General features: G+C 46.7%; 1 long non-coding RNA gene across 3 annotated transcripts in view; it reads left to right on the plus strand.

Annotated features, from left to right (window-relative positions):
- LOC121663888 overlaps positions 1–7,029 on the plus strand; it is a 39,570-nt gene extending 32,541 nt beyond the window's left edge. The window contains exons 4-5 of one of the 3 annotated variants that reach the window (XR_006015795.1): positions 3,008–3,297; positions 3,873–7,029. This is a non-coding gene — a long non-coding RNA (uncharacterized LOC121663888). Of the gene's footprint in view, positions 1–3,007 lie in introns of all 3 variants that reach the window. The other 2 variants (XR_006015794.1, XR_006015793.1) reach the window with 2 other exon arrangements.
- The last annotated feature ends 3,490 nt before the right edge of the window (positions 7,030–10,519 follow it).

Below are 10,519 nucleotides of genomic sequence, written 5' to 3' on the forward strand. Positions count from 1 at the left end.
TCCCTTCCCTTCCCTTCCCTTCCCTTCCCTTCCCTTCCCTTCCCTTCTTTCTCCTTTCTCCTTTCCTTCTTCCTTTCCTTCTTCTTCCCTAATCATGTGAAAAACCAGGTTTGATAAGCCTTTTTCCATGTTTATTTTTCTTGTGGGATGCAGTTCCTGTTGTGGAAGGTGTTCCTGCTCCCTGCTCTTGCTCTGTGGTCATGCCCAATGCTGGAAAACGTGGTGCTGCAGGCGGGTAGGTGCTGGCGCTGGTCCAGGACCATCCTTCAGCTGTCCACAGCTCTCCAAACACAGATAAAAGAGCTGCCTAGTTTGGAGCATGTGCAGTCTAAGTAATGTGAGAGCCAGAAATACTCAGGAGACTGATATTCAGTGAGGAAAAAGGAGATGCTTCCTCAGCATGCTGAAGAAAAGCAACAGATACACATCACTAGACAAGGGTGGGTAGATATTTTCATGTGTAAGACCAAAGTGGGAGACAGTGAGAAGCTGAACCTGGGAAAAGGAGACTGCTGTTCTGTAATACTGTGGGTTGTGAAGGCAGGAACGGCAGCAGAGCACAGCGGCTGCTTCAGACGGAGAGACAGAGACAGCACTGAAAGCACCACTGCCTCTGGAATACATTCTGGGCTGAGAACACATGTTGCTAGGAAACTTTTATATTAAAAGGCATTCATCTTTAAAGCCTGGTAACATAGTAATAGCATCTCCTCTGTGCTAGGGAAGCTCTTTTAATGTCAGTCCTGACGTTACTGAGACAAGCAATATGTGAGAGGGAGAAAAATACCTTGAATTATCTTGGGCAAAGATTAAAATCCAACATTATTTTTAGATTGCTTTCAGGGCTTAACTGAGGTTTAGTCATTCTGGTCTGACTAGCAAGACACTGATGAAACATAGAATCCTACAGCCACAGAATCTCCTGAGCTGGAAGGGACCCCCAAGGATCATTGAATCCAGCTCCTGGCCCTGCACAGACCCCCCAACAACCCCAGCCTGGGCATCCCTGGCAGCGCTGTCCAAACGCTCCTGGAGCTCTGGCAGCCTCGGGGCCGTGCCCATTCCCTGGGGAGCCTGGGCAGTGCCCAGCACCCTCTGGGGGAAGAACCTTTCCCTGCTCTCCAACCCAAACCTGCCCTGGACCAGCTTTGTGCCGTGACAACCATGGTTTGTTTGATGAGATGTTATATGGAATAAGAATTTAAATGTGTCTCTGGAAAAAGGTTTAGTTATCCCAACTCAGAAAATGACTCTGACTTCAAGAGTCAACAGGCATCTGGAAGGGAGAACAGGGAATCCAATTCCTTCAGGTTATCACATTGTCATCCAGGGGTTTTCTGCCTCTCAATGCTCCCATTTCATACAAGTTCTGTATTCAAGTCTCAATAGCTCATAGACTCTCCTTTTAAAAGTATCAAATCTCTTGAGGCTGTTTTCTAAAGTGTTTCCAACATTTTTGCTGATGGCAAAGACCTGCTTCCTGAGAAGAGAAATTGTGAAAGAACAGTGAGTTACTTATGGGCTTTTCTGCTCAAATGGGACTCAAATTTGGTTGTAGTAGTTCCCAACCCTAACATCCATACTGTAAGATGGTGCTACCTATTTTTCTCATGTGCTTTACCCTGCATTTTTTTCACTCTTTCTTTTTTGTTTGGGGCTGTTTTGTTGAGGTCTTTTTTCTCTCAAATTTTCCTTCCTTCCCTCCCTGGCTTCTGGTACTGCCATGCCAACAGTCCCAGACTGATGTGATTACCAGCCAGCACCCTGGATGCCTCATGGCTGCAGCGGTGGCTTCTCTCTTCCTGCCACCACACTCTCCATCACGCCAGTTCAGTCAGGGAATTACACAGTAGTTGCTGCTTTTATTCTCCCAGTGTGCTCTCTCCCTCTATGCTCTGGGCACACCAAAGCATATCTGGCTTATTTCCCATGTCAAATTCAGAATTTAAAACATGTTGTATGACATGTAATGGTCCCCTTAAAAGTAAACAAAGGCCAAACATTAGAGAACATAGATAGCTGCACACCTAACTATGGCGGCGTAAAGGGAGATCAGCTCCTCTGAAACCATACTAATGCTCGGACGCGATGGCAACACCTTCTCTCTTATGCCACTTGGTGGAGCTTAGTGATTTTGGCTCTCACATACATCGTTTTGTAAACTTACTCTTCAATTACACAACCAGTTGTCCCCCGTGTCTTGAAAATGGGCCAAATGCCTGCCCAGAAAGTAAACCCAAAAGTGTACCATAAATTCTAATGAGCAAGATGCTGGTGCCTAGCTGCTAATGACTTTGATCATCTCTTCTCCTCTTAAAAGCAATAAAATATACAGTGTGTTAATTTCAAAGAAAAACATTAAAATATGGGCTTAGGACCTTTGAATTTATGATATACAGGATGGGAGATGGGTACAATGATGTCACGTTTGGTTTCTTTTTCAGATTTAAAATCATATTTTAATTTCCCTTGCAGATTTTTGGGATGTATCTGGGTGGGAGACCTCACATTTGTTTGAATGCATGTTTTTACTCAACAAGCACAGGGACAATGAGCACAATTAAACAGGGAAATTGTTATATCACATGCTGATCCTGCCTTCATTTAAATCAATGGCCAGTCAGTGCAATTAAACGAGAACTGAGACCTTGGCTCAGACATAGCACTTGTGCTTAGAGCCTACGTGGAAATTCAGGACATTCCACCAATTTCACTCAGTTGTCATCTGAACTATCTGTTGTTAAGTATAAATTAGTTGCTCTTCAAATCTTACAGAGTTTTAGTTTTGTATATTTGTCCAACACTTTTACTTATTCTGAATTACCAGACAAATACTACCATCCAATGAATGATATCTGATGTTTTCAAAATACCGAATTTTAACATCTGAACCTGGACTCCAGACCCTGGTGTTTGGTACCCAAAGTGAGATATGTTGCTTTTATTTTTGGAGGTATGTTGTAATTAGGAGATCTCAAAGGCTCTTCTTAAACCCTTTCTCATGCAGGATGCCAACTGTCTAGGCAGAGAGAGATCAAGGATTCATGTGCAGCCTTTTGCTGTTGTCAGGGAAAAGAAGGAGAAAGAACAAAGGACTCAGCCCTGGAATCTATTGTCTGTGGTCTGAGGTGTCTTCAATGGATTTCTGGCTTCCTCTTGGGAACTGGAAACGATAATTGCAGCTTCTCTACACCGTGGTATTTCTCAATTTCTCTTTTGTTGTGTTGGACTGACAGATGAGAAGGAAAATTTTGACATAGCAATGTGCCATACATATTCATCAAATACTGAAAACTGGTAATATATCAACGTTCTTCTGGAGCATTATTTTACAAGGCATAAGAGTAAGAGCAAAATTCTATTAGGAGCTCTTACAGCAATTCAGAGCTGGCTGTGACTCTGCAACACGCATGTACCAGTGACTGGTGTCCAATGTCTCTCCACTAATTCTTATTACAAGAAAAAAAGCCACACATATAATTCTGCCCCAAAGGATGATGCAGCTTAAATTGAGTTAGCCTGGAGAAAATGAGGCTTGTGGGGGGGGCCTTTTCACTCTCAGCAACTCCCTGACAGGAGGCTGTAGCCAGGTGGGGGTTTCTTTTCTCCCAAGTAACAAGTGAGAAACAGCCTCAAGTTTCCCTGGGGGAGGTTTAGATCGGGTAATGGGGAAAATTTCTTCACTGAAAGAGTTGTCCAGCTCTGGCACAGGCTGCCCAGGGCAGTGGTAGAGTCACCATCCCTGAAGGGATTTAACAGATGTGTAGATGTGGCACTTGGGTTACTGGTGAACAAGCCAGTGCTGGGTTAATGGTTGGACTTGATGACCTTAGAGAGCTTTCCCAGCTGTACTGATTCAATGACTTTTTCAGATGTTTGCAGGGGATCCAGCAGAGAGAAGAGCAAGAGTATACTGAGCAACTGCATACGACTGCAGGAGATGACACAAGGCCACCTCTCCTGTGTAGCCCACGCTCCATGTCTGAGCACTGAGTCTATGGATAGACCTCTTTATCCTGATTGTACTGCCTGCTTTCCAATGATGCCCTAGCGTGCCAGCAGAGCAGTCAGGACTGAAAGGCCTGGTCATGTATCTCAAGTGCCGTGTATCTCAGTCACCCTGGGACTGCAAAAAGTTCCTTGTCCTTGTTGTGACCCCTAAACAGGTTTGGAGCTCTGTGTCCATGTGGTGACTCCCCTCAGGAAGCCAATGGTGTTTGCTGCTTACTTAAAAGTACTTAAAAATGAAGTGTCAGTGTACTAAACAGGAGGCTCTCATGAGGACGGTGGAGGATGAAGGCTGTTTGGAGCACAGGCGTTGACTCCTCAGGTCTTTCGTTGCCATCCATGTGTGACACAGTTTCTATATTACTTAACTGGTTAACCTTTGTAAATATTGTTTTAACTGCAGGTAAATCCACAGTAGAGGTACTTGTGACTTTTGTCTGTTCCTCACAGTGGTGTGCTCAGAGTCACTGGAACCAGTCGGGCAAATGGGTGCGATCCTCACAGCACAGTGCTGCTTCTGACTCATTTGTGACAGGAGCCCTTCACTAAATGCACATTGCATGGAGGGAGGGTTTTGTGCTGAGGTTTTGTGCTCTCACCACTTCTTCAGTTCATGGAAAAACCAGGATCAAAGAGCTCAGTATAACGAGCAGTGTTGCATGGAGACGAGATCAGCAGATGTTCTTATTAAAGTTAGAAGAACTTATGCCCCATCTTTTATGTTGGGAAGAGTAATGGCACTGTCATTACATCTTAAATCTGCCTATTTTGCAACACAATATGTTAGATGGGCTCTTTGATAAAATACAGCTTCATGCTAAAAATAAAATGTAAAGGCTATTCACTTGCTCAACTCAAACATTTTGGAAAGTCCTAACTGTGCTATTAAGTGTCGCATTCAACTCCTTGATTTGGTCTATTTTGCTCTGTTCCTTGTTTTGATCTAATTCTTACATTGCTCTTTCCATCTATTTTGTTTTCATTATAAAGGTACCTGAGGGATCCCAGCAGGAAAGAGCACAAGAAGTGGAAAAGGTTTTCAAAAAACCCAGTCTGCTCTTTGAACTCTTGCAATCCCTGTGGCCACACAGGAGCATTGGGAAATTAATTGGGTCATTCATTTGAGTTTATGGCAGGCTGAAAGCCATTGTTTTCTGGCAAAGAAAAGCAGATAAATAATTAAATACAAACTTTGGAATTATGCAGTAACTTTAAATCAAGTATTCATCATTGGTCAGATTTGGGGTGGGAAAGGTGACAGGCTGCCTGTCTGGAAAACAAACCTCACCTTCGTGATGTGGCATGGAGAGATGATGCTTGATGTAAATCATAGAATTGTAAAATAACTGTATTTTTGCTGGCTAAGCTGCCCTTCAGGGAGGCCTGAACAGAGTTCCCTGGGCACAGCTGGTTCCTGGGCTGGGGAGCAGCAATCACACCTCATAAATCCATACAGCAGTGAAGATACTGCCCATTAACTTCTGAGCAGCACCATTAAGCTTGTTTATTTAAGGAACCTGAGAGGTAATGTGGTGGCATATTGTTATGCCTATTAAAATCTGTAGGAATTAAAAACATGGAACGTTTTTTCAGTCTAAGCTTGTCATGGATGTTGGAGTGATGTGTTGTACCAGCGTCACACTGCAGGACAAACAAAGATAAATGGAGCTCAGCCCCTCCTGAGGAGGGTGACACACACCTTCCCACCCATTGCTGCCTGGCTCCCTGACCTGCAAGGTGAGTTTGCCAACTGCATCCATCATTTTGACATACAGACATGCTTTTTTACACCTTTGTGATTAGTTTGTATTAACTCAATGACTTAGAATGATAGGATTAGAGTCATTAAGGTTGGAAAAGACCTTTAACATCAAGCCCAACCATTAACTTGAGATCAACTGACACTTAGGAAAAAGTTCTTTGCTATAAAGGTGGGGAGGCCCTGGCACAGGGTGCCCAGAGAAGCTGTGGCTGCCCCATCCCTGAAAGTGTCCAAGGCAGGTTGGATGGGGCTTGGAGCACCCTGGGATAGTGGAAGGTGTCCCTGCCCATGGCAGGGGGTTGGAATGAAATGACCTTGAATCCTTCTACGAGTCTATGCTACTTGAACTACTGTATCTATATTGTCTCTATAAACAAATAGAACAGAACACAGATGACCTAACAGAGAATATATTGTGAAACTGGGTTTTTAAATGATCATTCTTGTTCTTTCAAAGAAAACACAGTTACTACATAACACTACCTTAGGGCCCATAGCACATGTGCAGGTGTAAGAGCGTACCCTGGGTGCAACTGAAAGTAGCTCTCAATAGGTATCTGACCTGATTTCAATCAGGTTATAAATGATATAAAAAAACAAGTTACTAGAAAAGTGGAGGCCAGTATAGAGGTTTCCATGGTCCCCTGCAGGCATTTATTTTAAACAAAAAAATTCTCAGTATCTGAGAACCTGAAAGTCAAGCTGGTCGAACTGGACTGAACTTCCACACTCAAAACTAACAAACACAGAAAGAGAATAATGGCTGTTATTATGAGAAAATGGTTATTTTTCTCCCTTTTAAAACTAACACTAGCTATTAACTGGGACGATCTGTCCTGCTCTGTGTCGGTGAGTGACTGACTGGTCCAGCCAGCAGTGAGAGGAGTCAAAGACAGACCTGTGTTAATCTACTTGTCAAGTGGAAATGCCCATCTGTGCTCTGGGGCGACGTGTGTCTCACTCAGTGCCATGCATGGAGAGAGAACTTCACCCAGGGGATGAGCATCTTGGCTTTCATTCCTGCAAAGAGCAGTTCTCCGAGTTAAAGGCTTGATTAAGGTCACTGTCTGAGGTAGCACCTTCACTCCTGTTAGTTGAAATGTGCTATAATTTCCAATGCCATCTGCATACCAGTCAGCTCTCAAGAGTGAGGCTGCTTCCAACTTACTCTGATGATGGTTGATGATCTAACAATCAGGAATACTGCAACTGTTCATCTTTTTCCATGCCCTTTGCTAATAAAGCACTCTGATGTATTATGCTGTGCTGGTAATACAACATCCTTGTGTCTGTGTGTCTGCTGGCTTGCAGACAAAGGACAGGACAGCAGGAAAATCAATAACATGCTTCTGTTCTGGGTAAACTGAGGAAAGTAGAGGCAACCCAATAAAATAGCTTATCACAAGATGGGTAAGGTTGGAGGGGACAACAGTGGGTCATCTGGTGCAATCACTCCTGCTCAGGCAGAGTCATTCTAGAGTACCTGGCACAGGACTGTGTCCACAGACAGTTCTGAAATATCCCCAGTGAGGGAGACTCCACACCCTCTTTGTGCAGCCTGTTCCAGTGTGAGGTCACCTGCACAGGAAAGGTGTTCTCCCTTACGGAAGCGTAGCTTTAGGTGACTGTTCCCATTGGCTGAGGGCTTTGGATAGAGGGCAGAAACAAGGAGGGAGTCAGCCTCTACTTTGGGTTTCATTCCTGTCCACCGCATGTGCTCGCTGAGCATTCCTCACCAAGCAGGCGTGTGCTTGGGACAGGGGGCTGGCTTGGGACTGCTTGAGCACAGGCCATGGGAGAACTGGGCCCTGGATCTCTCCCCAGCGGTGCGTCCATTGTGGTCATTGGCACTTAGGAAGGCCTGGAATGACAGCTCCTGATGGCTAAGGAAAAGTTCTCTGTCTGCTGGGGAGCATCCCTCTGCTGGGATGGGCCATTGTTAACTGCCATGGAATGCTGGATCGGACTGTGGGCCAGTCCCAGAGCTGCCCACGCCCTGCCACGCCACCCTGCAGGCCTGGGTGTGGTGTGGCCCCCGACCCTGCGGTGCCGCACTGTCACACCCCTGCCCGGCTCACTCAGAGCGAGCAGAGGGCAGCGTGGAAAAAGTCAAACAGCACAAGTGGGAAGAGGCTTTTTCTTTCCATTTTAGTAGTATTAAAGATCATTCATGCAACAGACTCAGAGCACTTGAAAGTGGATCACAATTAAGTTTGTGACATGCAAATGATTGCTAGGTTTTCAGTAGACAAATGGGCACAGGAAGAGCCCTGGGGACCATGTGGCACCGGACAGAGCGAAAACTCAGCTGTGAGAACAGGTCTTGTTTCATCTGTGGAGCCCTCGGAAGGGGTCAGGGGACACCGGTGCAGCTTGGCAGTGCTCACGTGTCCTCCTGAGGCTGGGGTGGGATGCTCCCTATACCTGAGAGCATGCAGATTCCCACTTCCTCTGAGAAGGCCTGGCAGACAGGGAAATCCAGTCTCTTTTCTTTTTTTCCCCCCATATTTTTCTTGATTGTGGGTTTTGGGGTTGGTATTTGGTCAGCTCTAGAATATTCCCCATTTTCTCCGGTCCACCTGCAGAGTGAAATGCTGCCAGCTACATTTAGCCCTCTCATTAGCCTGAATCTTATCCTTTTTCTACATGGTGGTGGGAATTTCCATTGCCAGGAAGAGAGTTCTAGGTCAATTTATGTAATAAGTAGGAGAAGGTGTCAGAGCTCTTCACCTTCCCTGATTTCTCCTGGTAACTGCAGACTGCTCTCTGTGTACCAAATCTCCATCTGCAGAGAGGTGCAGAGCCCAGCATACAGGACTAATGTTTGGGAATTTGGGTTTCTATACATCACACAAATCTGTGTTTCATGCCACAATTGCAAGTCCTAGAAATATCACTGATATTTGAACACTTCAAAAAGCAAACCACTGAAAGATCAATGGATCCATGAGACTGAATTATTAGTGAAGTGTGATTTGTAAAAATAAAACACCAGTGATTCTATTGACAATAACTACCTGGTTTCTTATTCTAAAAGGGTATTTTAAAAATAATTCTTAACTAAAAATTAATTAATTAAAAGAAGAACTAACTATAGTTGCCTGACAGTCAGCTGCCTTTCCCTCAGAAATCTCAGGGAATAATTACTTGGTAAAGCTTCTCTTTTTATTTTTCTTTATTTACTTAAATTTTAATTATGAAAACATATGGTATTTTTTTATGAATCTAATACTTGAACAAGCAGCTTGGCAGTAGTGGCAACCAGAGTCCTTTTGTGAATTTACAGAGCAGAAATGTCACAGCTGTCACAGGGCACAGCCTTTGGCAAAGCCAGTGTCCCACATCTCTGACCTCACCTAAGGGTGAGTTACAGAACAGTTTGGGTTGGAAGGAATCTTAACGCTCATCTCATTCCTACTGCCTGCCATGGGCAGGGACACCTTCCACCATCCCAGGATGCTCCAAGCCCTGTCCAACCTGGCCTGGAACACTTCCAGGGATGGGGCAGCCACAGCTTCTCCGGGCACCCTGTGCCAGAGCCTCCCCGCCCCCCGCCCCCCCCCCGCCAAGAATTTCTTTCCCATATCTCATCTAACCCTGCCTTCTGTCAGTGGGAAGCCATTCCCACTTGTACTGGCACTCTAGACCACCACCCAAAGTCCCTCTCCAGCTCTCTTGGAGTCCCTTTAAGCAGTGGAAGGGGCCTTGAGGTCTCCCTGGAGCCTTCCCTTCTCCAGGTGAACACTCCCAGCTCTCTCAGCCTGTCTCCAGAGCAGAGGTGCTCCAGCCCTCCAATTATTTTTGTGGCCTCCTCTGGACCAGCTCCAACAGGTCGATATTCTTCTTGTGCTGAGGCCCCCAGAAGTGGAGGCAGTGCTCCAGGTGGGTTCTTCAAAGCACAGATGGGTGTCAAGATCCAAATTTCCCTCTATCTAGACTAATTCCAAGTGTTGGTCACAGTGAATGATGGGGTCAATATTCATAGAGTGATTAATGAACTACCTGGAAAAAAAGAAAAAAAAACCCAAAAAAGATAACTCCAGGTCGTGAGGCTTGTCATGTGTTCTGACCTGCTGTAGCACGGGTGGGCTGTGAGGTGTTTGCAGTGGCCACATCTGAGTCAGTCCCTGGTCGTGTTCTGCATTTGAGGACTGCTGAAAGATGCTGTGTGGAAAGAGTATCCAGTTTCCCTCAAGTCACCTTCCCTTTGCTTGCAGCCGTGATAATCGGCAGCTTGGCACACCCACCTCCTGGATCCAGAGATCGGATGGAGCTGAGGCCGGCGCCCCGCACCCACCCCACACCTGCACGGGAGATGCTCTGGGGGAGATGTCTGGGGTGGATGCCCTCGCCGGGATGCTCTGGAGGGGATGCACTCGGGGGATGCTTGCCGGGAGGATGTTCTCAGAGGACGCTCTCTGGGGATGCTCTTGGGCCCGTGTGTGCACCTGCCGAGGGGGCGGACGCTGTGGGGCGCGGACCGAGGCGGCGGCGGGGCGCGGGACCCTCCCATTGTCTGCGGTGGCGCCGGGCGGGGCGGCGGAACCGGGGGTCGAGAACGAGGGGCGGCCGCCCACCCTCCGCAGCCTCATTGGCGGCCGCCGAGCGCCGGTGCCTTAAATGGGCGCTGCCCGGGAGCGCTCCCATTGACAAAAAAGCGGCGGCGGCGGGGCGGGGGCTGCGGGCGGGGGGCGCGGCGGGGCTGCCGCAGGGTGCCCGCGGGCAGGGGCGCGGAGCCGCCGGGCGCGG

Source organism: Corvus kubaryi, unplaced genomic scaffold (assembly GCF_017639235.1).
Source record: "Corvus kubaryi isolate FWS band 111438036 unplaced genomic scaffold, C.kubaryi_AGA036_p1.0 37285, whole genome shotgun sequence".
Classification (NCBI taxonomy): domain Eukaryota; kingdom Metazoa; phylum Chordata; class Aves; order Passeriformes; family Corvidae; genus Corvus; species Corvus kubaryi.